At 44.5% G+C, this 26,118-nt stretch overlaps 1 long non-coding RNA gene and 1 pseudogene across 1 annotated transcript; one reads left to right on the forward strand and one right to left on the reverse strand.

Annotated features, from left to right (window-relative positions):
- The window catches only part of LOC146752287 (obscurin-like), a 34,910-nt pseudogene extending 20,686 nt beyond the window's left edge, over positions 1 to 14,224 (forward strand).
- A 161-nt stretch (positions 14,225 to 14,385) lies between these two features.
- On the reverse strand, positions 14,386 to 21,608 carry LOC146752288 (uncharacterized). The gene is made up of 2 exons (XR_014940686.1): positions 18,091 to 21,608; positions 14,386 to 17,967 (listed from the first exon to the last, which is right to left on the reverse strand). It is a non-coding gene; the product is annotated as an uncharacterized LOC146752288 (long non-coding RNA).
- Positions 21,609 to 26,118: the final 4,510 nt, after the last annotated feature.

Consider the following 26,118-nt stretch of genomic DNA (forward strand, 5'->3'; position numbering starts at 1 on the left):
AAACTGCAGGCTGAGCTTTCAGACACAGGCGCTACTGTGGAGTGGATGAAGGATGGGAAGGAGCTCAAGGCCAGTGAAAATTATGAACTGCAAATTGTGGGGAAGAAACACACCCTGAAAATTCACAACGACTCAATGGATGATGCTGCAAGTTATCAGTGCATCTGTGAGGGGGATAAAATGCTCTATCAGCTTTCAGTGAAAGGTATGTGATAGTCTGGGCTGTCCTCTTCCTGCCCAAGGCCAGCAGACTGCATTCACCTGACTCCCCGACAGTCCAGCTGTTGTCAGACAGCATCTGGGGTGTTTTCAGTGGCTGTTTTGACTTGAACTGGCCAATCTGCTTTGTAGAGCCATTTGATTTCTGTGTTCTGTCCTGTGATTCGTCCCTAAGATATAGAGGAAATCAAGGGAAAGACAGGAAAAAGAGCATCCAGCCTTCCTGCTCTTCTGTCAGGGTGGCCACAAGAGATGATGTCAACATCTCTTTTTGTAGCAGTGATCCCAAATGTAGAAAACACCTGTGAAGAGTCACAGGGACTAAATTGATGGAGAGCAGAACTTCCTGCCAAGGCTTGTCAGCTAGTCTTAATTTTGCTTTTCTTCTCTCTCTTTGTCATGTTAGCATAATATTTCATACTGGCAGGTCTGCCCATAGAATTAACTGGCACAGGCTGCCCAGGTAGGTGGTGGGATCCCTGGAGGTGTTCAGGAGCTGTCGAGATGTGGCCCTGATGGATGTTATCAGGGGGCATGGTGGGGTGGGTTGGGGTTGGAATCAAAGGAGGACCCCCATGTATTTCATCGGGAAGCACTACTGGTAATAAGACCTTTGGAGCAAATCCTGGTAGGGCCACGCTCAGCTGGTCCAGTCTGGAGGCTGTTTCTCCTTACTGCAGTATCTGCAGTGAAAACCAGCAGCTGCTTTTGTGTGGTTGGGCTCACATCCAGCAGTGGTGACAGGACTACAATGATAAGAGACAGTTCCTGAAAAAATGAATGAAATTTGACTGTATGATAGGATGGAGTTAAATGTATTGACAGGATCTCAGTCATCCCAGTGTCCATCAGCTGGCTCTCGAGCTCCTAAATACAGGCATTCTGTAGAACGTTGTTGAATTTGTATTATACATGCGTGTTCTTGGAACTGCAGAACAAATGCATGCATAATCCAGACTTTGATTTTAGCAGCTCTGACTGCGCTGTCTCAACAGACCCAACTCAGTTGTGTGTGCTGTTTTGAAATGATATGTTAACAAGAAGTTGGAAAACAAGCTCAATTACCCTCAGTAAAATAGGACCGTGGACTTAGGCTTGAACTTTTGGCTAAGACAGTGGTGAGATTTTGAATCTTTGAAGTCAATTATTCCACTGTGTGTTAATAAGGGCCAGTTTTATCATCTAACTTTTGCACTCCAATTAATTTCCATAAAGGAATTCTTTTTTTTCTTTTTTCTTTTCAGTCCTAAGTGATATCTCTATCTTTTAGGCTTGATTTGTTTGCCAGGGGGTTACAGTGCAGTAATAGATACCCCCTCCATTGATTTCCTTCTAGTTTGCTTGTTCCAATTCTTTCCTCAGTTTTCCTATTTTAGACATTTTCTTGAAGCCTTGGGCTTCTTCCTTTGGCTCTGTCCCCTGTCCAGTGTATGTCCTTCAACTTGTGGAGATAAGGTAATCTGGCACGTGGTTTATAAAAGCTGCCAATTTGCCAGCTTCTGAATTAGAATCTAGCAATTAGAACTAGGACTAAACGTGCACGTTTGATCTTATGATAAATGAATGCCTCATGGTCACCAATGTCCCTGCAGTTCTTTACCATCATATGTATTTTGTGTCTTCATATTTTGTTTCAGCACTGGCAAACTTCGTAATCAAAGAGACAAGTGGAGGAGTAATCAGGGCCGTTGCTGGAAAACAAGCTGAATTTGTTTCTGAGACCTCTGAAGCCAATGTCATGGTGAAGTGGTACAAAAATGGCAAAGAAATCAAGACCAGTAAGAAATTCACAATGGAAGATAAAGGGAAACTGCATAAGCTTGTGGCTTCAGCTGTAACGAAAGAAGACGAGGGAACATACATCTACACAATTGGAGATGACACTCTGATTTTTGATTGGAAAGTCTCAGGTAAGTTTGTGAGGCAAACATAGGATCACAATCCATGTAAAGCACTTCAGACTTAATTCATTTTATTTGTCCAACGCTGTGGGTTTCCAGTATTTAGGACAAAGATTGCATAGCTCTATTGAAGCAATTCTGACCTTCCTGTTGTCCCTATGCAAATCCACAGTATGAGCAAATAATGTAACTGTGTTGTGATGAATTCAAGACAGCCTTAGCTCCAGCTGGGGCTGGAGTCACGACTTGAGCCCTGACATCTGGGCTTCATTCATCTAGTTCATGTATTGCCTCAGCACTTACATCATCTTTAAACCTATGACTGAAATGGTCCTAAGTTATTAGCATGGGAATCCTGTCTCCTCTTTGGACAAATTAAACTCCACATTTGGAGAGTTGAGTGTCTCCTGCTGTACCCGAAGGACATTGTGATCTCTGAGGTGTCTCCCTGAGGTGCTGTAAGCACAGCCATTAGCTCATAGTGCAAGTAAAGCACTGTTAGGTCAAGCCTGGAGGAGTAATGCTTGTCACTGACATGTTCCTGTTCAGGGTGGAGCTGGAGGGTAAAATAACACAAGAAATTGTCATTGAAATTCAATATCTGTGAAATTCAGCTGGTTGCATTCACAGAACCTGGCGTTAAGATCTGTTTTCTGTTTTATATCTTGAGCCTATTTTCCATAACCCAGTCCTCATTTATGAACTGAAGCTCTACTGAAAGCCTTTCGCTGTGTATGCTCATGCTGCAGTGCAGCGCTTGTGACCTTTAACAGCACATTCACGTTCCTCTGATCACAGGATCCTTACGGTTGATTAAGACCCTCTAGTCTGACTGCTCACCCATCACCACCGTGATGCTCACCATCAGCTTAGCTAAAAACTCAGCAGAGATGATAGATCAAGCACAACACTGGATTTGGGGTGGCTAGAGATTCCTAAGATATTGAAGGATTGCTTGCAGGTGGTGTTGGTTCAGGTATTCACCCTGCATCCCACCTGCTGTTCTGTTTGGTTGAGAATCATGCATTCTGCAATTTCACTTTGTAATTCAAAGACCCTGGCTTTATCTGTTGAAAAACTGATCTAAAACAAGCCAAGAAGACTCCGTTGGAACTGGTTGATGCAGAACAAAGGCATCCCCAAAGGACAAGTTGCACTGTTTGATGAACATTATTGGATGAGAGCTAAGCTAAGATTTAAAAAGTTCTGGGGCTGTCTCTGAGCATCAAATACAGAGGAAGCCTGCATGATTCCCTGAGAATGGATACCTCCTACTTTGGTGTAGGGTTAAGGGAACACTAGCAGTAACTCCTATCACAAAATGTCGCATGGCTCAGACAAAATGCCATCAAGAGGGCTTAATTAGGAGCACCAAATGGTCGCAAGATGGTCTTAGGGCAGGGAAGTAATCTATCTATGTGATATTGATTGATGCTATTAGTTCTTAACAGCTTGACTCTAGAAGGACTGTTGTTCTTTGGTCACCTAGTTATAAAAGAATAAATGGCTCCTGTCTATTACAATTTTTAACGCATTTTTTGTTCACTGATGCCATAAATGTTCCTGGCATAGTAATTGGCCTTGGTATATTCAGTGACTGAAAGCAACAGTTGTTGCTCTAAGAAATGCAGTACAAAGCTAGGTCTGCCTGTAGCTGACAGCCATCAGCTTGCTCCTCAGGCAGGTTCTGTCTGTGTATGGGAGATCACAATGTGAACCACTGATTGATCAGCTGAGGCAAGTGTGGGGTCAGCTGTGGGAGCACAGGTGAAAGTTATGTAGCTGTGCTCCCTGGAGGGGTGGAGTTCAACTCCACCTCCTCTGAGACCTCATTTAAGGGCTGACCCTCACTGAGGCAGCATCTCTTGGAGATTGCTCACCAGGGAGGATCACCTCAGCTCTGGTGAGTTCCCTTTTCCTTATATCTTCTGTATTTCTACCATTTTACTTGTAATTGCTATCCTTGTTAATACCAGCATAGTTATTGCCAATACATTTGGCAAGCCAGGCAGGAGCCACTGACTTGGCATCTAGAAATATAAGGAAAAAAAAAAATGTCCTTTGTGTGGAAAATCTTTAATTGGTACAAGGGGGAGAAGACCACCCCCTTAGGGACATGCCTTCCTGGACAAATTCCAGGTTTTGAGGCGTCCCCATATTACCAATTAGCAACAATTATTGAACAATGGGGCCCTTTAAGAGTACCAAATAACATGGACGCCTATTGTCTAACTGATTACTTTCTAGGACTACAAAAAGATATCTTAATTACAAAAGAAAAGCGAATGGCTGCATCTATGGCAGCCTGGCCATTATTAAATGCTTTAAATCGGGCAGAGATAAAATCAAACAACATTGCACATGAAAATGAATTGTTAAAGGCCCGTATTGAAAAATTGGAGGGTGAGATCAATCTATTGACAGGAAAAAAACCGTCATTTTCTTCCTCCAACCCTCAAATTAGATACATTTCATTTAATGACGATCAAGATCCTGAAGAAATGAATCAAAATAAGATCACTAAATCTGATCTAGAAAAACCATCTGAGACGGACTCACTAGAAGTCCGTCCAGTAATAACTCAAAAAACAAAGAAAATTCAAGATCGACCAGCAGGAGTGCCTCCTGATCAATGGCCCCCTGCCGAATCTGTTTTACATGTAACAGCCCGTCCATATACGCCTACTGAACTCATGGACCTAGTGCAACGATTTAGGCAAAGGCCAAGGGAAAGTGTTCCGGCTTGGTTATTACGGTTATGGGATTCAGGGGCAGATAGTGTACTGGTTAGTGACCCCGAAGTATCTAAGTTGGCCACAATAACAGTACATCCTGCCCTTCGGCAGAGACTGTATGCTGGGACTCAGTTCCCTGAAGAAAACCATTCAATTGTAGAATGGATAATGGCTGCTTGCCGCATGGTGTGGACAAATAAAACTGACATGCCAGTAAACACAGGGATGTGGTCTTCTATGGAAGACCTTCAAAATTATATACGCGAATTAGGTATGAGAGAGGCTATCTACGAAGACACATTCGATAGCCCTGATATGGTTAAATTTTCTGCGGGAATGAGGGACCTAATTTTACAGTAAGCACCCTCTCATATGTATGGAACCTTGGTTTCCATACTTAATCCAGTAGTATCCGCAGAGGCAGTAGTCCAACAAGCCGCCCAATTGGTAGCAGACCTCGGAGAAACTGAGCGTTTACGAGCTAAGCGCAATATCAGGGTGATTGAGGATGCCGAGGCTTTTCCAATAGTGCGAGCCAGAAGATCGGCCCCGCGAACTTCTCGGGCAGGACCTGTTAGGGTATCCCGGAAACAAATGTTTAATGATCTGCTCCGGGCAGGCGTTCAGTTTTCAAAAATTGATGGGCAGCCCAATCAGGTTCTCCTTCAGTTGTGGAAGCAACTGAAGGATGAACAAAAATTTCAGAATAAACCCAAAAGGCCAGGGATAAGATTTATAGAGCGGCGACCAACAACAACATGGAATTTAGAAGATTTTATAGTTCCAAATAGGAAAAAGAAGCCACCTCAGGTGCCTCGGGTTATGACACCGGAGGTATCGGAGGTAAAAGACTTGAATCTGGCTCAGTTCATGGCTTGACGAGGGATGTCAGTCCTCCTAGGGCCTCTAGACGGGACCGGAGGCCCTATGTGGAACTGACGATATACTGGTCCTGAAAGAATATACAGAAGGTTGATCAACCCTAGTTGATACCGGGGCAGAGACATCTATAATATATGGAGACCCAACTAAATTTAAAGGTAATAGAGTGATGATTGGAGGTTTTGGGGGACAAACCATTCCGGTCACCCAAACCTGGGTAAAACTGGGGGTCGGGCGTCTTCCACCACGGGAGTACAAGGTATCCATTGCCCCAATTCCAGAGTATATATTAGGAATTGATATCCTGTGGGGTCTGGCTCTCCATACAACAGTGGGAGAGTTCCGATTGCGGCAGAGATGCATTAGTATCCGGGCAATCCAGACAATATTGAGAGGCCATGCAAAACATGAGCCTATTTGTTTGCCGAAGCCACGCCGGATTACTAATGTGAAACAGAACAGACTCCCGGGTGGGCAGGATGAAATAACAAAGACGGTGCAGGAATTAGAAAGAGTGGGTATTATAAGGCCTGCACATAGCCCATATAACTCCCCAATATGGCCAGTGCGAAAACCGGATGGAACATGGAGGATGACAGTAGACTATAGGGAATTAAATAAGGTCACGCCACCTGTTCATGCGGCTGTACCCAATATTGCCTCCCTAATGGACACACTAAGCAGGGAAATCAAAACATATCACTGTGTCTTGGATTTGGCGAATGCATTCTTCAGTATTCCAATCAGTGAAGAATCGCAAGATCAGTTTGCATTTACATGGGAAGGGAGGCAATGGACTTTCCAGGTCCTACCCCAAGGGTACGTACATTCGCCCACTTTTTGTCATAATTTAGTGGCACGTGATCTGGCTAAGTGGGAAAAGCCAAATAATGTCAATTTATATCATTATATTGATGACCTCCTGTTAACATCCGATTCGTTAGAGGCGGTGAGACAAGCAGCAGATTTGTTGATAGCTTACCTGCAGAAAAGAGGGTGGGCTATAAACCCACAGAAGGTGCAAGGTCCGGGGCTATCTGTAAAATTCCTGGGAGTAATTTGGTCCGGGAAAACCAAAGTACTACCCAGTGCGGTAGTAGATAAAGTCCAAGCGTTTCCAGTCCCTACAACATCAAAACAATTGCAAGAATGTTTGGGTATATTGGGGTATTGGCGCTCCTTTATACCTCATTTAGCTCAGCTATTAAGGCCATTATACAAGCTTACAAAGAAGGGTCAATCATGGAATTGGGGAAAGATAGAACAGGATGCTTTCCAACAGGCAAAACTGGCAGTTAAACAAGCTCAGGCGTTGGGTGTATTTGATCCGACCCTCCCAGCTGAACTAGATGTTCATGTTACTCAAGATGGTTTTGGCTGGGGCCTGTGGCAACGCCAGAGTTCTGTTCGAACCCCCATTGGATTCTGGTCTCAGGTTTGGCACGGAGCAGAAGAACGATATAGCATGATTGAGAAACAGTTATTGGCTGCCTATTCGGCATTACAAGCAGTAGAGCCGATAACGCAAACAGCAGAGGTCATAGTTAAGACTTCATTACCAATCCAGGGGTGGGTGAGAGATTTGACTCACCTTCCTAAGACGGGGGTGGCCCAAGCACAAACGGTGGCACGATGGGTCGCCTATCTAAGCCAGAGAAGCAGTCTGTCTTCATCTCCACTTAAAGAAGAACTACAGAAGATCCTAGGCCCAGTGACGTATCACAGTGATACATCAAAAGAACCGATGGTTGCTCCACCAGAGAAGAGTCCCGTTCAGGAAGGAAGATATCCTATTCCTGAAGATGCCTGGTATACGGATGGGTCCAGCAGAGGCAACCCGAGCAAGTGGCGAGCAATAGCATACCATCCCTCTACTGAGACCATCTGGTTTGATGAGGGGGATGGTCAAAGCAGCCAATGGGCAGAATTGCGAGCCGTGTGGATGGTTATAACTAAAGAACCTGGTGACGGCGTCCTGAACATCTGTACAGATAGTTGGGCTGTGTACCGGGGGCTCACTCTGTGGATTACGCAATGGGCTACCCAGGAATGGACTATCCACGCCCGACCGATTTGGGGTAAAGACATGTGGGTAGACATTTGGAATACGGTCAAACACAGGACAGTATGTGTCTACCATGTCTCTGGTCATCAACCCTTGCAGTCACCAGGAAATGATGAAGCTGACACACTGGCCCGAATCCGATGGATTGAGAATTCACAATCTGAAAATATTGCCCGTTGGTTACATCAGAAGCTACGGCATGCTGGACAGAAGATAATGTGGGCAGCTGCTAAAGCATGGGGGCTGCCTGTACAACTATCTGATATCGTTCAAGCATGTCAGGATTGCGATGCTTGCTCAAAGATGAGACCGAGACCGTTGCCTGAAACAACATCCCACATTGCTAGAGGATATAGTCCTCTTCAGAGATGGCAGGTCGACTACATTGGGCCCCTCCCTCGGTCTGAGGGGGCGAGATATGCCCTGACCTGCGTTGACACTGTAAGTGGACTGCTGCAAGCCTATCCTGTACCAAAGGCAAATCAAGCATACACAATTAAGGCACTTACTAAACTGATGTCTGCATACGGGACACCTCAAGTTATCGAGAGTGACCAAGGGACTCACTTCACTGGAGCGATGATACAGCGCTGGGCAGAAGAAAACAACACTGAATGGCGATTCCACCTGCCATATAACCCAACAGGGGCAGGCCTTATTGAACGTTATAATGGTATCCTTAAGGCTGCCCTGAAAACAGACTCTCAGTCCCTGCAGGGGTGGACAAAAAGATTATATGAAACCGTGCGGGACCTGAATGAAAGACCTCGGGATGGCAGACCCAGTGCCCTGAAAATGTTACAAACTATATGGGCCTCCCCTCTTAGGATCCAAATTACAGGCACCGATAATAAGGTAAAACCGCAGGTTGGTACTGAAAATAATCTTCTGCTCCCTGCCCCTGAGAATTTAGAACCGGGAATCCATAAGATAAATTGGCCTTGGAAGGTGCAGGTAGGACCCAAATGGTGTGGCCTACTTGCACCTTGGGGGAGATTATTGGAGGTGGGAGGTTCAGTCACCCCCTCGGTGATAGGTACATGGCCTACTGACATCGTGGTCAATACTCCGGCCTTTATTGCTAAAGGAACACCTATTATGTCCCTATGGCAGATCAAGACTCCTCCTCTGGTGCCAGATATAGTTATACAGCCACAGATATCTGGCCAGAGGGTATGGTATCGGAGGCCGGGACATAATCCAGTACAAGCAGAAGTATTGACCCAAGATAAGAATACGGCCTGTATCTTGCCCTGGAGGGCGGATCTTCCCCTCCTAGTACCCTTGAAACATCTATATTACTCCCCTTAAGATTGATTCTAAGCCTCTAGGACCATTACTCTGGACTGATGAAACGCAGACGGACCTGCACTTCAAGATGATTTGTCTCCGGTAACATCTATCAAGCACTGGCCCATGGAAGATCATAAACACCCATCCAATCATCATCATTTGAATAATATCAACATCTAATGCGACGGGAGATTGTATCAGCGTCGTGATTGGGTCTCTGTAATAAGGGGAACTCACCTAATCATTGGTTCACGTTGTGAAGGGGTGGAGTGTATGGGAGATCACAATGTGAACCACTGATTGATCAGCTGAGGCAAGTGTGGGGTCAGCTGTGGGAGCACAGGTGAAAGTTATGTAGCTGTGCTCCCTGGAGGGGTGGAGTTCGACTCCACCTCCTCTGAGACCTCATTTAAGGGCTGACCCTCACTGAGGCAGCATCTCTTGGAGATCGCTCACCAGGGAGGATCGCCTCAGCTCTGGTGAGTTCCCTTTTCCTTATATCTTCTGTATTTCTACCATTTTGCTTGTAATTGCTATCCTTGTTAATACCAGCATAGTTATTGCCAATACAGTCTGGATGGAATGAAGGGCATGAAATACTGATGTGCTCATCAAACGCTGCTTGTTAGCTTAGAGACAAGGTGTTGAATTGGTTTGTTCATGTATTGCAAACAGGTTACTTAGCTGCCTTCATTTTAGCTTCAGAAGAACATGTGCAGAATACAGAATTGATTAGAAGAAATAAGAACTGTCTGCATAGAACTTACTCTTTCCTTACACAGGAGAATCAAGCACACGTTTGTATGTGAGTACCTCCAGAGGTGAAACTTGATCCCCCAGATGTAATGAGCAGAGACATTACAATCAGTTCTAACTGTATCTTAATGCTGTGCTGAATAAGCCTGAGTCAGGATGTAAACCACTTTCTCTTTTTTTCTTCAGATGAAGCCATTAATTTTGTCAGCAAGTCCAAAACGACTCCAGAAATATCAGTCAGTCCTTCTGAAGACCTGGAGCTGGTGTGTGAGGTGTCAGCTGCAAGCGGAGCTGTCGTATAGAAGAAAGATCAAATAGAGGTGAAGCAGGACCAGAGGACAACCATCATCTCCCAGGGGACGCACCGCAAGCTCATGGTCAAAAATGTGACCCTGAAAGACCAAGGGAGCTACAGCTGTGAAACAAAAGATGACAAAGCAACATTCCAAGTGAAAGTCAGAGGTGAGAAAATGCTTGGAATCCCAGAGATAAAGGAACACTTCATTTTGTGTGTCTTGCATTTGGAGGATCAACTTACAGCCTCTCTGGTGCAAAACATTTTGGCTATAGGACTTTCTTTGTCATCTAGTGTCATAGCAACACTTTTCTACATGTGCTTTTCCATCCAGGAATGAATTACTGCAACAAACAATAGGCAAGGAGGGTAACTTGTGCAGCTCTTGTAGTCAGCTGGTGTCTGCAGGGTTACAGTGCAAGAGCACACCAGGCATGCAAGGAGTGAGAAAAGGGGAGGTGTTTGATGAGATCTGGTTACAAAATTTGAATGACACAATGAGGTGGAAAATGCCACTAATCAGACTCATAAATGGCCTGGGTTGCAAAGGCCCACAGTGCTCATCCAGTTCCAACCCCCTTCTTCCTATGTGCAGGGTTGCCAACCAGCAGCCCAGGCTGCCCAGAACCACATCCAGCCTGGCCTTGAATGCCTGCAGGGATGGAGCATCCACAGTCTCCTTGGGCAACCTGTTCTAGAGGGCCATTCCCTTCTGATTTACTGGAAATGTAGAGAGACATCAGAAGAAACAAAGAGAAGGGAGGAGGTTCAGCAGTGCATGCAGGTGTTCTAAATCTCATGTCCAAATCTGCTATCAGACTGCGAAATGTTTAGATTTATGATATGATATGAAATGATATGCCTATTCATTTCCCAAGGCAAAATAGAGGGGAAAGTATTTTCCTGTCTTAATGAGGCATCATGATGGTCCCTGTGAAGGGCAAGTATAATGAAAATGGGGAACTGGAGTAAGCTCTGCAGCAGACTACAGCAAAATGGTGTGACTGTTGTGATGTCCCTGCAGAGAAAGAAGACGTGTTTACAAACAAGGACAAGGTACAAAAGGAGGTGAAGGCTGCACTGACTCAAAATGCCACGCTGAGCTGCGAGGTGGCCCAGGAGAAGATGGAGGTGAAGTGGTACAAGGAGGGGAAACTGATCACCTCGAGCAAGAAGTTCAAGGTGGAGTCAGAGGGCAAACAGTGTCGGCTGGTGGTGATCCAGGTAGAGAAGAAAGATGCAGAGGAGTACAGCTGCGAGGCTGCTGGCCAGAAACTCACCTTCAAGATTCATGTCACAGGTGAGAGAGAACACATTTTGGCCTTTCATTCTAGAATGTTTTAGAAAACGGTCATTAGTTTGTAAGTTTTCCCTGCTATGCTTAAAATTTTTGGAGCTGAACTTTGGGGTGGTTAATTTCTGATGAGGAAATTGAACAAATTATTCTAAATACAGTTGTGAGGCAGCTCCATCTTTTAAAATCTTCAGGAATTTCCTTTTGCTGTGGGAATGAGGCCATAGACAAGAAAGTTCTGATTGCACTTCTCCATTCCCACGTGCCTGTACCACTAGAACAACTCTGCAATGCAGCTGCGTCTCAGGAAGTTTCAGAACAGGGGCTTTGTGTCAAGCACTAGGGGGTGTGCTCTATGTAACATGTTTTTGTCTTGGAAGGGCTCATTTAGCATGGGAGAGAATACTACAGGAATGTTTTGTATAAGTTGATGTTTTGAAGACATAAGTAAATGGCAGCTAGGGGACGAAAGAGTCATGAGAGTCATACAAGAAGCATCACAGAATGCCTTTTGTTGGAAGGGACCTGGAGGATCATCCAGTTCCAATCTCTGTCCTGGAAAGGAACACATTCTTTGAGACTAGGTTGCTCTAACACCCATCCAGCCTAGACTTGAATGTTTTCAGGGATGGGGCATCCATAAATTGCACAACTTCTCTCCACATCATTCTCTTGGGGCATCAGACTGGGAGAACTGATTCATTTTTCTGACTCCTTCCCCAAAACCTGCTCTTCTTTCAAGAGGCCAAACTAATGTATCTCTCTCTTTTCAGAGCCAGAATTTGTATTTACAAACAAGGAGAAGGTACAGAAGGTGGTGAAGGCTGCAACAACAGAAAAATGCCACGCTGAGCTGCGAGGTGGCCCAGGAGAAGATGGAGGTTGTCATCAATTTATAAGCAATGAGCCAATAATGTTCCAATTATAAACTTTTATTAATTGTAGCGGGTAAAACTAAAAGGCAATTCAGCGCTGGGCGACAGGGGGATTATTGTTCCTCCAACTGCCGCGCCGTCCCGTCCCTTGCAACTTCTTTTGTATTGTCCATCCCGAGCGTATTGTCCTTTAATTGGTCGGTTGTGATCATGCGACTTGGTGTGTCGTTCCTTGGTTGGTCCTTCCGTGGAACTTTGTATCCATCGGGGCACGCTTTGCCTGTAACTACGCAGAGTACACAATCTACCCATAAAATTAGAGTGTTCTGCAACCTTTGTGGCCTCCATATTCCACCATTATATCCCGGTCCTAATGAACAAGCACTCCACCACAATGCTACCACATCCCGGTCTTAATGAGCAAACATTTTATCACAGAGGTCAAGTGATAAAAGGAGGGGAAACTGATCACCTCGAGCAAGAAGTTCAAGGTAGAGTCAGAGGGCAAACAGCGTCGGCTGGTGGTGAGCCAGGTGGAGAAGAAAGATGCAGGGGAGTACAGCTGCGAGGCTGCTGGCCAGAAACTCACCTTCAAGATTCATGTCACAGGTAAGACAGGTGTTGTATGAAATACAGCAGAGAACAGTAAAGTAAAATCTAGTTTCTATTATACTGCACCTGGATCACTGTAGTCTGTGCTGAGGTTTTTTCCCTAGACTTGATTGCCTGGGTTTGTAGAAAGTATTTGGTTTCAGTATGACACAAAGACCTGTTTCAGTCTGTCTGTAGAGCAATAATTAGTAATATATGTACAGTGGAAGCAATATTCAAGATATTATTCAAATCTCTCCTGTGCCTGAGATCCCAAACTGTAATTCTTGTTCACCTAAACATTTGACTAAGAGAAGTATGTGCAGTGAGGCTGGAGTGCATGTTCTACGTGCAGCCTTTCATGGCAGGAGAAGCAGGAACTTCTCCTAGTAGTACACTGCCTTTTTACTATGCCTTTATGTTGGAGGCTGCATCTGGATAGGTGAGTCTGCTACTCACAGTAAGAGACCTGGTAGAGCTGACTATTGCCAGAGCTCAAAGTAAGATAGATATCTGCAAATCACACACAAAGAACAAAGGACTGCGTTGGTGAGCATATTTCCTTTGTGCCTTTGACAGTCACAGTTGTGGCAATGGTAGAGGCCATGAGGAGTCTGTTCAGGAAGCCAGGAGTACTGTTCTGGGTCATGAAAAGGCAGCCAGTGGTTTGACTATCACATGTTTATGTGTTTTGATGTTTCACAGTGGGTCTTAAGTAAAAGGAACTCAGGTTTTGGTTGCCTGCAGGACAGATGTTCTTTTGGGTTCAATATGTTTGCATAGTGACTTGCAACCATGGGACTGGTGTTCAAGGACCCTCTTGGTTCCTTCAGTTCCTAGGTTCTTTCTTGCCTAGATTTGACACTTTGTTTCAACAGAAGAGCTGATATTCTCTAGTGAAGGCTATTAGTTTGGGCACAAGTGGTAACCTAAACCTGTTCCAACCTGTACATACAAACCTGCAAGTTGGTCTCATTTCGGTCCCTCAGTCAATACTTTTTCTTTTCTTCCCTCAGAGCCAAAACCTGTGTTTATAAACCAGGAGCAGGTGCAGAAAGAGGTGAGTGCTGCCCTGGCAGCAAGTGCCTCCCTCAGCTGTGAAGTAGCACAGGATCCAACCGAAGTAAAATGGTACAAGGATGGAAGACTGCTTGCCTCCTCCAGAAAGTTCAGAATGGAATCTGTGGGCAAAACACGGCGTCTGGTTGTGGAGCAGCTGGAGAAGAAAGATGCTGGAGAATACATCTGCGAGGCTGCTGGCCAGAAGATGACCTTCAAGTTGGAAACAACTGGTGAGCATTCACTTTGGGAGCACTAAGCAGCTTTTTATGTGGCTTAGAGGAAGACTGGCTGTCTTCTACCCTGTGGGCATGGAACAGCCACAATTCCCCCCGGAACAACATCAATGACCCACACCACAAGTTGGATTCTCCTTTTTAATGTAGTGGTAGTGTCATCAATTTATAAGCAATGAGCCGATAATGTTCCAATTAGAAACTTTTATTAATTGTAGCGGGTAAAACAAAAAGGCAATTCAGCGCTGGGCGACAGGGGAATCCTCGTTCCTCCAACTGCCGCCCCTTCCCGTCCCTTGCAACTTCTTTTGTAAGGTCCATCCCGAGTGTATTGTCCTTTAATTGGTCGGTCGTGATCGTGCCACTTGGTGTGTCGTTCCTTGGTTGGTCCTTCCGTGAAACTTTGTATCCATCGGGGCGCGCTTTGCCTGTAACTATGCAGAGTACACAATCTACCCATAAAATTAGAGTGTTCTGCAACCCTTGTGGCCTCCATATTCCACCATCACATCCCGGTCCTAATGAACAAGCACTCCACCACAATGCTACCACATCCCGGTCTTAATGAGCAAACATTTTATCACAGTCCCCCCTTTTCTTTTATTGTACTATTTTGTTTTGCTCATTAAACCGTTTTAGTTCTTGTCGACTCCATTCTAGAGCATCCTCTTCTCGTTCCCCATCAAGGGGTTCATATCTTTCTCTAATTACCATTAGGTGGGCTGCCTCTAGCCTGTTCTTAACGATAACGATTAGTCTATTTAAAATACAGGGTCCAAAGGTCAAACCTAATATTATCATAATAACTGGTCCCATTATTGTGGATAATAATGTAGTGAACCAGGAGGAACCATTAAACCAACTCCCATACCAACTTCTTTGAGACTCCTGGGCTCTTTTTCTTTGTTCTAACTGTTTTCTTAGTTCAGCCATTGTATCTATTGCTACCCCCGTTTGATCAACGTAGGTGCAACATTGTTCTTTAAGAGCCACACATAGTCCCCCTTGCTGCAATAGGAGAAGATCCAACCCCCTTCGATTTTGTAACACTACTTCTGATAAAGACCGTACCGATTTTGTAAGCGCATTGATGGCTTCATCTATTTTCTGTAGATCTTCATCCACAGATTGTCTAAGGGTTTTCAGTCCCTGTGGCTGGTTTATTAAAGATGCTACTCCAGTCCCCAGCCCGGCCCCTCCTATAGTTAATAGCATTGCAACGGTTAGGGCTGTGAATGGCTCCCTTTTAATCAGGTGATGTTCAGAGGTTTCTTGTTGACTGATCACATAATCTTTAGGGTGATATATGATTCGTGGAACTATAATTACTTGTACACAGTAATTGGTGGTTTGATTAAATATCTTAGTCGATAAGCATGTAGTGACCCCTAATTTGGCACATATCCATTTAGCATTGTCTGCGGGTAGGAGCCAGTCTGAGGGTTTCTCCTGACTTTGTACTTCTATAGTTTTATTACATAGATGTCGTTTTTCTAGAGGTACAGTTCCCACACACACACCATTTCCAGTAACATGTGCTAGAGTTATCCCTGGAACATTAGGCCTTCCCTTTTTCCATAGGCACTCTGCTGGGTTAGTCCCATTTCTTCTCCTAATCTTCGCTACGGACCCTATTGCTTCATAAAAAGGGGGTCTTATATCATAGCATAGCCAACACTCCTTAGTTAATTCTGGGTAGGTGTTGTTTAACACCTTGAAACTAGACTGAATTATTTTCCAAAGGGTGCCATATTCGGTAATATAAGGGCTTGCTTCGGTCGGGCCTACAGTAACAGCTTCTGTCTTATTCTGATTGTTATTTATTACTACGTTAGGTCCTATACCTATTGGGGGGTCTGGCGGAACTCTTTCTTTTTTAATAAGGAAATGGCCCCCTCGGTCTCTTCCAGGCTCCCACATTCGTACCCCCCAAGTCTTTCCTATCCACCACACTGTGTTTTCTGTTTTAAGGATTTTTATCTCTAAATGTTGGCATGTTCCTTCACCAGAGTGAGTCCCATAAGTCGGAGGTGTACAACCTGAGGGACCCCAACTAATTGTTATATATTCATCTTGTCCCCCCCCTGGCAGAAATCCCAGTGAAACCGTTTCACAACCCCAGTATGCACAATAATATTCCCCTGGGTAATTACAATAACTTTTCCCTGGATTTGATGCTGGGCAAGCATAGATTGCCTTGCGATTCAGGCATGGTTGTGTTGGTACTAAGTCACATACTTGACTTTTAAGGATGGGAGCGCCTGGGGTCACGTCTGTGCTTATCACCTTCTGATCTTCCCCTCTGATTAGGGACCACTTAAATGGCTCATGTGTCTGTACCTCTGTACCCCAACCCTCATTAATGAGACTTAATATTATTATCAATTGAGCTAGTTTTAGATAGGCAGTTTTCCCACTGCAGTAGTGAGTCTTTAATTGCTCGGGGGAGTTATTTCCAGTCTTGGGGTATCTTCTGGATCCTAAATCTTTGGATTCATTCATAATGGAGCAGACCCCTCCACATGTTTTATCTCCTCTGCCTCGCCCATCGACTCGGTTGCCTCGAGCCATGGGGTGTATAATCTTCTCGGCAGCAAGAGTATTCTTCAGGAGGGGCTGGTTTTGCTTCCCTTTTAAGTGGGTCTTTGGGGTACTGCACCCTATTCTTTTTCCCACTGGTTATACACTTAAGTGATGCTGGTAAGGATCCAAATTCACCCCCAGGTTTACCCCCTTCTATTAAAATTTCCACGGCCACTCTGAAGGCTAATAACCAATTTGTGTATTCCTGTTTTCGCAGTGGGTCCACTACCTTTCTAAAACATATCCCAACAGTTGCATTCACAATAGTCAAAATATTCCCTTCTACATTAAATTCTATACTGATACGTTTATACAATCATTGTTAATTCATGTTCTCATTTTCCTTGATGGAGGGTTTCGTGACAGTTTTACTTTCAAATCACCCGCTGGACTAGTGACTCTCCATTCGTGATTTTGTACTGGACCCTTAACACGACTAGCATGTGTCCATCCTTTTTCAGCAGTTCTGATGGCAGTATTGGTAGTCAATAATACCAGATAGGGACCTTCCCAGCGAGGCTGCAGTGTGGTTTCTCTCCAGGTCTTTATCAGAACCCAATCTCCAGGCTTTATCTGATGGAGGGTAATGTCAAGAGGGGGTCTTTGAGTCAATTGTCCCTTTTTCCACAATTCCTGTTTATACTTCATTAATTCCGTGATATAAGCTTGAATGTTCTGATCTACCACCCCCGGGTGATCTTTAGGGGTTCCTGCATCATATGGCATTCCGTATAACATTTCGAAGGGAGATATTCCTATGTCAGCCCGGGGCTGGGCCCTAAGGTTTAAGAGGGCAAGGGGAATGCATTTTATCCATGAGAGCTTAGTTTCTAGTGTTAATTTGGCCAATTGCTTTTTTAGTTCCCCATTCATTCTCTCTACTCGCCCTGAACTCTGTGGGTGCCAGGGAGTATGTTCTTCCCATTTTATTCCCAAGGCTTCAGCTATATTTCTAGTGATTCTTGATGTAAAGTGTGGTCCTTGATCTGAATCTATTACTTCTGTTACCCCATACCTAGGGATGATTTGTTCGAGTAATATTTTTGTTACTACCTGAGCTGTTGCTTTAGTTGTGGGGAATGCCTCTACATAATGTGTGAGGTGGTCTATTATGACTAATACATATTTATATCTTCCTACTTTAGGAAATTCGGTAAAGTCAATTTGGACTCTAGAAAATGGCCTAGTGGCCAAGGGTCTTCCCCCCATAGGCAGTTTTCTTTGTACGGCTCTGTTTATCTTTAAGCACGTAATACATCCTTGAGTAATATGTCTAGCTAAATTATGTAGGCCTATACACATGTACTTAGTGGCAAAATGATCTATTAAAGCTTGGCTTCCCCAGTGGGTCCGTTCGTGCAACTGGGTCAGCACCTGAGATGCTATTGACTTAGGCAGTACCTCTCTCCCGTCAGCTAGATACCACCTCCCTTCTGTGTTTTTAGTTATTCCCATTTGATTCAGTTTTTGTTCTTCCTTCGGTGTAAACGAAGAGGCCTCATCATGTGTCAATTCTTCCTGCCTCTCCTGCCTCAGGACCAATTCCCTGAGGGCAGCTTGCTTAGCTTCTAGGTCTGCTGCATTATTTCCTCTAGTCTTGTAATCGGTCCCCTGTTGGTGTCCTCTAAGGTGTACCACCGCTATCTTCTTTGGTTTTCGTAGGGCCACTAAGAGTTGCTTTATTAATTCTTGATGTATTAAGTCCTTTCCTTGGGAATTTATCAATCCCCTTTCTTCCCAAATCTTCCCAAAGGTATGTATTACCCCATAACTATATTTGGAATCGGTATAGATAGTGCCCTCTTTTCCCTGTAATCTTTTTAGTGCCTGTAAAACAGCATACAGCTCGCAAGCTTGAGCTGACCAAGTGTTACTTAAGGGTCCTGATTCCAATACCCGGAGGGTCTTTCCATCTACTATTGCATAACCTGATCTTCTCTTTCCCTCCACTACTCTAGAGGATCCATCCACAAATAATTTTTCCCCTTCTCTTAATTCTTCTTCTTCTAAATCTGGTCTGATTTTTGTTTGTTCTTCTATCGTATGTAAACAGTTATGAATGAGTCCCACATTTTCGGGTTTTCCATATAAGAATTCTGCAGGATTCTGGAGACTTGTGGTCTCCAGGGTTAAGTTAGGGGCTTCCAGTAAGATACCCTCATACTTTAGAAGACGAGAATCAGATATCCATTTTTCAGCTTTTTGTTGGAGCACATTTCTAATATTGTGGGGAGATAGTACCTTTATATTGCTGTTAAAAGTAATTTTCCTGGCTTCTTCTACCAATAACGCACACCCAACAATTGCTTGTAAGCAAGTGGGCCATCCTCGGCTCACAGGGTCTAATAATTTTGACAAATATCCAACGGGTTTCTTCTTCCCTGCCCAATCCTGTGTTAAAACCCCATACGCTGTACCACTGTCTATGTTAACGAATAAATAAAAGGGTCTTTTTAAGTCAGGCAGGCTCAAGACAGGGGCATTGATGAGATCCTCCTTCAGCTTTTGTAGATTCTCTTCATCTTGTCTATCCCATTTTATTAATCCATCGGTACTGAGCTTTTGATATAGGAACTTTACTTTACTGCTATAATTTTCAATCCATTGTCTACAATATCCCACTAATCCCAGCAATTGTCTTATTTGTCTCTTATTGTTTGGCGACTTCAGGGACAATATTCCTTGTATCCTTTCAGGATCTATCTTCTTTTCTCCTTTACTCAGGTAATGCCCTAGATATCTAACCTCCTCTTCCACAAATTGCAATTTCCTTTTTGATACTTTAAGTCCTTTCAGTCCCAAAAAGTTCAACAATTTAATACTTTCTTTCCGAACCTTTCCCTCATCCTCTCCAGCAATTAATAGATCATCTACATACTGTATTAATTTGGTATCAGGATCTAGCTGATACTCTTACAGGATCTGTTCTAGGGCTTGCCCAAACAAATTAGGGGATTCTGTGAAGCCTTGGGGGAGTACAGTCCATCTTAATTGCTGTTTTCTGTTAGTATCTGGGTCTTCCCACTCAAATGCAAAAAAATCGCGGCATGTCTCATCTAAAGGGCAAGCCCAAAAAGCATCTTTTAAGTCTATGACACTATACCACAAGTTGTCGGGCCCTAATTTACTTAGCAATGTATAGGGATTAGCTACAACTGGGAACCTAGATAGAGTGCGCTTGTTAATTTCCCTCAGATCATGAACCAACCGATATGTTCCATCAGGTTTCTTTACCGGTAATATAGGGGTATTAAATGGGGACATACAGGGTTCCAGTAATCCTTTGCTCACTAATCTATCTATTTCTGGTTTGAGACCCCTCCTTCCTTCCAGGGAAATAGGATATTGTTTTATTTTTACTGGGATTTCAGGATTCTTGATTTTTACCGTGAAAGGGGGTATTTTTAGTTGTCCCACACTCTCGGGGGTATACCAGACATCAGAATTGATCTCTTGTTCATCCTCTACCCTAAGAGGGCAGAGTTTGATTCTCAATTCTTTATTCTCTACTTCTAGTCCTATGCCTAATGCAATAATCAGATCCCGTCCTAACAAATTGAACTCCGCTTCAGGCAGTATCAAGAAATCACCCAACCCCACTTTGGACTCTGCTTCTATCATTACATTTTTAACTATTCCTACTGTAAAAGGTTCTCCCTTTGCTCCTATTACTTTGGTAGTTTCCCGGGAAGGTTTGCATCCGAGGGGGATCTGTTGTATAGTAGACCTTTCTGCTCCTGAATCTACTAGAAACTCTACCTCCTCAGCTTGGGGACCAATTTTCAATTTTATCAAGGGCTCCTGTTGTTTCTGGGTCCCCAATATATAGAGCCCCTGACACCCCTAGTCTTCTTGGAAGGACTTTTCGTCTCTCATTCTAACCCTGCAGTCCCTCTTCATGTGTCCCTTTTTCCTGCAATAATAGCATATTCTCTCCTCCTCCCTGTTTTCAGGCTTCCTAAATTTTTGCTGTCCTGGAATTCGATTTTGCGTCCATCCCCCCATTTTCCTTTCCAATTCCCTACTTTCTCTGACCGCTGATACCATCATCCTAGCCTGCCTATTATGTCTTTCTTCCTCCCTTCTTACATATACCTTCTGAGCTTCCCTCAAAAGTTCATCAAGCCCCCGATCCTGCCAATTTTCTATCTTTTCTAGTTTCTTGCAGATATCTTCCCAAGCCTTAGCTACGAACTGTGTTTTGAGCAGAGCCTGGCCTATCGGTGTATCGGGATCCAATCCTGAATATAGTTGTAAATTCTTGCGTAACCTTTCTAGCCATTCAGTGGGTGTTTCCTCCTTCTTTTGTCTTTCATTAAAAGCTTTATTTATATTCTGACCTCTTGGGACTGCCTCCCTAATGCCCTGGATAATGATAGTTCGCAGGTCCTGCATGTGAGTCCTATGATGTTGATTTTGATGGTCCCATTGCGGATTCTGTAAGGGCCATTTAATATCCGCAGCGGGCCCGTGGGCATGTTGAGCATCCCAAATGCGCATCCCTGCACGCCTAATCATACCTCTCTCTTCTGCTGTGAACAGTATACTTAGAATAGATTGTAGTTCCTCCCAGGTATAAACATTTGGCCCTAAGAACTGATCTACTCTGTCTGCCACCCCCAGGGGATCTTCTAGTATATTACCCATTTCCTTCTTAAAATCTCTAACATCCCCTGAATTTAAGGGCACTGATATAAACCCCATCTGAGGTTGTGGACCTCCCATGGGCATTTCTCTTAAAGGGTAGAGGTTATTTTGTCGTGCCTTTGCCCGTGTCACAGGCCCTCCCCCTTCTATCTTTTGTACTTCCGCCTCTCTCGAATCCATCTGCCTATGGTCCAACTGAGGAGGAGAAGGTAGGGGAATTGCTGGTGGTAAAGCATATGGTGGGGGTCCCACTAAGGCCTCCTCTTCCCTTCGAGGTTTACGTTTTTCGACATCTTTTTCTTTTCGTGTCAAATTAAAAATGGGGACTCCTAAACCCTCTGGGCGAGTGACCCATACTGCTGCATAGTCACTTTCTTCTTGATTGAAAGGGGTTTTGGAGTTTACCCAAAAATTTAATTGCTGTTGTACCCAATCTTCATTAGAACCATACTTAGGCCACCATACTGCCGGGCCAATTTGTTGTCCGCTCCAAATTTCTATACAATAATAAATCATCTTTGCCTTATCTTTATTTCTTGTTCCTGGATAGTGCGTCCAGGCAATTAGCATGAACCCTAGAGGTGAGTCCTTAGGAATGGATGGTCGTTTAGAAGGGGTGGGTGGTTTAGTTTTACACTGCCCCATCTCGTTCTTTACTTCTTGCTCTCTTGTTTTATTCAACGTCTGTAGCTCCCCCTAGTGCCCGTAGCTCTAGGGGAACACCTAAATAATAATCATCCCTAGTGCCCGTAGCTCTAGGGGAACACCTGAATAATAATCATCCCTAGTGCCCGTAGCTCTAGGGGAACACCTAAATAATAATAATCATCCCTAGTGCCCGTAGCTCTAGGGGAACACCTAAATAATAATCATCCCTAGTGCACGTAGCTCTAGGGGAATACCAAAGAATAACCCTCCATAGAGCCCATAGCCCTAGGGGTTGTGGTGGTGAAAGGGTCCCGCTTATACCCTGTACCCACCCTTCGGCGTGCCCTCACTCAGTGTTGCATTCACTCGCTTCCCCCAGGTCGTGGCCCACGCCCTCGCGGGCAATGGGAACCGCACTACTGTGGGGTCCACACTCGCTTGGGTTAGTGCCGGCTGCCGGCCCCCCTTCACAAGCACACAACACTCGCCACATGCCGGATTCCCAACCCAGACCGGACTATACTCACCTGTCCTGCGTCTTCGTCCGGACTTTCGTGCACGAAATTTAAAGGGTTCTTCTGATTTACTGGAAATGTAGAGAGACATCAGAAGAAACAAAGAGAAGGGAGGAGGTTCAGCAGTGCATGCAGGTGTTCTAAATCTCATGTCCAAATCTGCTATCAGACTGCGAAATGTTTAGATTTATGATATGATATGAAATGATATGCCTATTCATTTCCCAAGGCAAAATAGAGGGGAAAGTATTTTCCTGTCTTAATGAGGCATCATGATGGTCCCTGTGAAGGGCAAGTATAATGAAAATGGGGAACTGGAGTAAGCTCTGCAGCAGACTACAGCAAAATGGTGTGACTGTTGTGATGTCCCTGCAGAGAAAGAAGACGTGTTTACAAACAAGGACAAGGTACAAAAGGAGGTGAAGGCTGCACTGACTCAAAATGCCACGCTGAGCTGCGAGGTGGCCCAGGAGAAGATGGAGGTGAAGTGGTACAAGGAGGGGAAACTGATCACCTCGAGCAAGAAGTTCAAGGTGGAGTCAGAGGGCAAACAGTGTCGGCTGGTGGTGATCCAGGTAGAGAAGAAAGATGCAGGGGAGTACAGCTGCGAGGCTGCTGGCCAGAAACTCACCTTCAAGATTCATGTCACAGGTGAGAGAGAACACATTTTGGCCTTTCATTCTAGAATGTTTTAGAAAACGGTCATTAGTTTGTAAGTTTTCCCTGCTATGCTTAAAATTTTTGGAGCTGAACTTTGGGGTGGTTAATTTCTGATGAGGAAATTGAACAAATTATTCTAAATACAGTTGTGAGGCAGCTCCATCTTTTAAAATCTTCAGGAATTTCCTTTTGCTGTGGGAATGAGGCCATAGACAAGAAAGTTCTGATTGCACTTCTCCATTCCCACGTGCCTGTACCACTAGAACAACTCTGCAATGCAGCTGCGTCTCAGGAAGTTTCAGAACAGGGGCTTTGTGTCAAGCACTAGGGGGTGTGCTCTATGTAACATGTTTTTGTCTTGGAAGGGCTCATTTAGCATGGGAGAGAATACTACAGGAATGTTTTGTATAAGTTGATGTTTTGAAGACATAAGTAAATGGCAGCTAGGGGACGAAAGAGTCATGAGAGTCATACAAGAAGCATCACAGAATGCCTTTTGTTGGAAGGGACCTGGAGGATCATCCAGTTCCAATCTCTGTCCTGGAAAGGAACACATTCTTTGAGACTAGGTTGCTCTAACACCCATCCAGCCTAGACTTGAATGTTTTCAGGGATGGGGCATCCATAAATTGCACAACTTCTCTCCACATCATTCTCTTGGGGCATCAGACTGGGAGAACTGATTCATTTTTCTGACTCCTTCCCCAAAACCTGCTCTTCTTTCAAGAGGCCAAACTAATGTATCTCTCTCTTTTCAGAGCCAGAATTTGTATTTACAAACAAGGAGAAGGTACAGAAGGTGGTGAAGGCTGCAACAACAGAAAAATGCCACGCTGAGCTGCGAGGTGGCGCAGGAGAAGATGGAGGTTGTCATCAATTTATAAGCAATGAGCCAATAATGTTCCAATTATAAACTTTTATTAATTGTAGCGGGTAAAACTAAAAGGCAATTCAGCGCTGGGCGACAGGGGGATTATTGTTCCTCTAACTGCCGCGCCGTCCCGTCCCTTGCAACTTCTTTTGTATTGTCCATCCCGAGCGTATTGTCCTTTAATTGGTCGGTTGTGATCGTGCGACTTGGTGTGTCGTTCCTTGGTTGGTCCTTCCGTGGAACTTTGTATCCATCGGGGCGCGCTTTGCCTGTAACTACGCAGAGTACACAATCTACCCATAAAATTAGAGTGTTCTGCAACCTTTGTGGCCTCCATATTCCACCATTATATCCCGGTCCTAATGAACAAGCACTCCACCACAATGCTACCACATCCCGGTCTTAATGAGCAAACATTTTATCACAGAGGTCAAGTGATAAAAGGAGGGGAAACTGATCACCTCGAGCAAGAAGTTCAAGGTAGAGTCAGAGGGCAAACAGCGTCGGCTGGTGGTGAGCCAGGTGGAGAAGAAAGATGCAGGGGAGTACAGCTGCGAGGCTGCTGGCCAGAAACTCACCTTCAAGATTCATGTCACAGGTAAGACAGGTGTTGTATGAAATACAGCAGAGAACAGTAAAGTAAAATCTAGTTTCTATTATACTGCACCTGGATCACTGTAGTCTGTGCTGAGGTTTTTTCCCTAGACTTGATTGCCTGGGTTTGTAGAAAGTATTTGGTTTCAGTATGACACAAAGACCTGTTTCAGTCTGTCTGTAGAGCAATAATTAGTAATATATGTACAGTGGAAGCAATATTCAAGATATTATTCAAATCTCTCCTGTGCCTGAGATCCCAAACTGTAATTCTTGTTCACCTAAACATTTGACTAAGAGAAGTATGTGCAGTGAGGCTGGAGTGCATGTTCTACGTGCAGCCTTTCATGGCAGGAGAAGCAGGAACTTCTCCTAGTAGTACACTGCCTTTTTACTATGCCTTTATGTTGGAGGCTGCATCTGGATAGGTGAGTCTGCTACTCACAGTAAGAGACCTGGTAGAGCTGACTATTGCCAGAGCTCAAAGTAAGATAGATATCTGCAAATCACACACAAAGAACAAAGGACTGCGTTGGTGAGCATATTTCCTTTGTGCCTTTGACAGTCACAGTTGTGGCAATGGTAGAGGCCATGAGGAGTCTGTTCAGGAAGCCAGGAGTACTGTTCTGGGTCATGAAAAGGCAGCCAGTGGTTTGACTATCACATGTTTATGTGTTTTGATGTTTCACAGTGGGTCTTAAGTAAAAGGAACTCAGGTTTTGGTTGCCTGCAGGACAGATGTTCTTTTGGGTTCAATATGTTTGCATAGTGACTTGCAACCATGGGACTGGTGTTCAAGGACCCTCTTGGTTCCTTCAGTTCCTAGGTTCTTTCTTGCCTAGATTTGACACTTTGTTTCAACAGAAGAGCTGATATTCTCTAGTGAAGGCTATTAGTTTGGGCACAAGTGGTAACCTAAACCTGTTCCAACCTGTACATACAAACCTGCAAGTTGGTCTCATTTCGGTCCCTCAGTCAATACTTTTTCTTTTCTTCCCTCAGAGCCAAAACCTGTGTTTATAAACCAGGAGCAGGTGCAGAAAGAGGTGAGTGCTGCCCTGGCAGCAAGTGCCTCCCTCAGCTGTGAAGTAGCACAGGATCCAACCGAAGTAAAATGGTACAAGGATGGAAGACTGCTTGCCTCCTCCAGAAAGTTCAGAATGGAATCTGTGGGCAAAACACGGCGTCTGGTTGTGGAGCAGCTGGAGAAGAAAGATGCTGGAGAATACATCTGCGAGGCTGCTGGCCAGAAGATGACCTTCAAGTTGGAAACAACTGGTGAGCATTCGCTTTGGGAGCACTAAGCAGCTTTTTATGTGGCTTAGAGGAAGACTGGCTGTCTTCTACCCTGTGGGCATGGAACAGCCACAATTCCCCCCGGAACAACATCAATGACCCA

Source organism: Coturnix japonica, unplaced genomic scaffold (genome assembly GCF_054131305.1).
Source record: "Coturnix japonica strain WE unplaced genomic scaffold, WE-NBRP24 Scf047, whole genome shotgun sequence".
Lineage (NCBI taxonomy): Eukaryota > Metazoa > Chordata > Aves > Galliformes > Phasianidae > Coturnix > Coturnix japonica.